We start from the raw sequence: 2,592 nt of genomic DNA, 5'->3' as shown, positions 1-2,592 counted from the left end.
ATGATTGTATAGCTCTACACCAGCCTGGGGTAACAGAGTGAGATTCCGACTCAAATAACAACAACAAGAATATAAATACACTTACTTGAAACATAAGTATTTAAAATTGTCAAAAAAATACCACATATATAAAAATAGACCCAGTGGATGGAGGAGAGTATCATGATTCATTGAACACCTTTTATTTATTTATTTACTTATTTATTTATTTTGAGTTGGAGTCTCACTTTGTCGCCCAGACTGGAGCACAGTGGCACGCTCCCGGCCACGGCAGTCCCAACTTGCTGGGCTCCGGCAGTCCTTCTGCCTCAACTACAGGCACGTGCTACCACACCCGGCCAATATTTGATTTATTGTAGAGATGAGGCCTCGCCAAGTTCCCCAGGCGGGTCTCTAACCCGCGGGCTCAATCAATCCACTCACCTCAGCCTCCCAAAGTGCTGGGATTACAGGCTGAGCCACCGAGCCCAGCCCATTGAACTTTTTTCATAAAAACAGTGATTGACAACTTGAAAAAAGTTAAATTTTTTTTAAAATGACCTTAAACTAGTATTCATAGTATAGGTGACAGTGTTACTTTTGTTTCTAACATAGGACACTTAACATTCAATATTGAAATTTATCTTTTAAATACAAAAAATAAGCCGGGCTTGGTGACTCAGCCTATAATCCCATGCTTTGGGAGGCTGAGGCGAGTGGATTGCTGAGCCCACTGGTTCGAGACCCACCTGGGCAACTTGGCAACTCAAAAAAAAAAAAATACAAAAAATATGCTGTGCCTGTTACAGCAGGATGGCATAAGCTTCGTTTTCAGTTCCTCTGGATGCTCAGAGCAGCAGTAAGAAAAGTCTCAGGATCATCAGGAGGGCTTAAACTGCAACCAGCCCGGCAGGCATTATTTTTCTTGGACCTCTTAAATCTCACCCCATTATGGTGGCCAGGAAGAAAGCTGTAATACAATGTTGAATAGTAGTCAAATCAAATACAGACAATTTCCATGGTGTAGTTTTTTTTTGTTGTTTTTTTTGTTTTGAGTTGGAGTCTCACTCTGTCGCCCAGACTGGAGTGCAGTGGCCGCTTCCGGCCACCGCAGCCTCGACCTGCTGGGCTCCTGCGATCCTTCCTCCTCAGTCTTCCGAGTAGCCGGAATTACAGGCATGCGCTACCACGCCCGGCTAATTTTTTGATTTATTGTAGAGATGAGGTCTCACTGCCCCAGGCGGGTCTCGAACCCGCAGGCTCAGGCAATCCACTCACCTCAGCCTCCCAAAGGCACGGGATTACAGGCTGAGCCACCTAGCCCGGCTCCATGGGGTAGTTTTTGAAACCTTCCCTGTATTTCGCTTTTTTAAAAAATTATAAAGATGTGGGGTACAATTCAGGGTTAGGTATGCAAACGTTGATTATGCAGGTACCCTGTATTTTGCTTTTAGTCGAGACAAAATAAAGCCAAACATCACAGTGACACTTTTACATCTTGTTTGTCATTGGATACACGGTAATTTCCATAGTCAGCCAAAAATTCAACACAAAGATCTGCAACCAAAGATAGAACACCACCTCTCTGCTTATATCCAAAAATGCTTCCAAATGTCATCAGGGCCACATAACCAAAACCAATCAGGTCCATTGGCAAGGTTGCGATGCTGCAGGCACACCCTCACTGCAGCTGAAAAGCAGTAAATCCAATGACTTCTTTTTCATTTCTGATACTGGTTTTGAAACCACCTGTATAAAATTAATATATGACCACGAGATAAAAGCCACAGGAGAGCCCCAATCCCTGAAAAGTTGCAACTCTGGATAGAAATGAACAAATATTGTTTCTAAATTTGCTTTCACTTTAATAGACAACAATTGATTATCTTCATGTCCTGAACTCTGGAGAGAGAGGGAGCTTCCAACAAGGTTGATAGCATATTTTCCCTTAAACAATGACCCTAAGGTTGCACAGATCTGCTTAATGTTACACTGAAGTTTGATGGCTAAAGGGTGCAAGCCTCTCTAATCTCCAGGGATCCTACCTCCTCCATATCTTCCTCCTAAACCACCTCTATAATGATTTACTGCCCAGGGGTCAGTGGGGCTTGCTTTATAGATAGCATCTATTGTAAAACCTAGGAATGGTGTTTGAAATGTTTTTCAGACTTTGCACTCTGATGAATCCAAGACCTCACCCAGATATGGGACACATACCAAGAAATTCTAACTTCTACAGGTCCTGTGACCTCTTCCCAGGAACTAGTTCTGCACATGAAGACTATTTTAACAACCCCCATGACACTTGGTTGGATTTTTCAAAATCCAAACTGAGGGCAGGTACAGTGGCTCAAGCCTGTAATCCCAGCACATGGGAGGCCAAGGTGAGGGGATTGACTGAGCTCATGGGTTTGAGAACAGCCTGGGCAACTTGGTGAGACCTCATCTCTACAATAAATTGACAAATTAGCCGGGCGTGGTAGCGCGCACCTGTAGTTCCGACTACTTGGAAGGCTGAGGCGGAAGGATTGCCTGAGCCCAGCAGGTCGACTCTGAGGGTGGCCGTGAGCATGCCACTGCACTACAGCCTGGGCAACGAAGAGATTCCAGCTC

The 2,592-nt window shown here is 44.4% G+C and overlaps 1 pseudogene; it reads right to left on the bottom strand.

The window, feature by feature from the left end:
• Positions 1-827: 827 nt before the first annotated feature.
• LOC103256880 lies at positions 828-1,761 on the bottom strand (annotated as a pseudogene).
• Positions 1,762-2,592: the final 831 nt, after the last annotated feature.

Source organism: Carlito syrichta, unplaced genomic scaffold (assembly GCF_000164805.1).
Source record: "Carlito syrichta isolate Samal-C Ts95f unplaced genomic scaffold, Tarsius_syrichta-2.0.1 Scaffold297356, whole genome shotgun sequence".
NCBI classification, from domain to species: Eukaryota; Metazoa; Chordata; class Mammalia; order Primates; family Tarsiidae; genus Carlito; species Carlito syrichta.
This window is presented reverse-complemented; position numbering and strand designations above follow the sequence as displayed.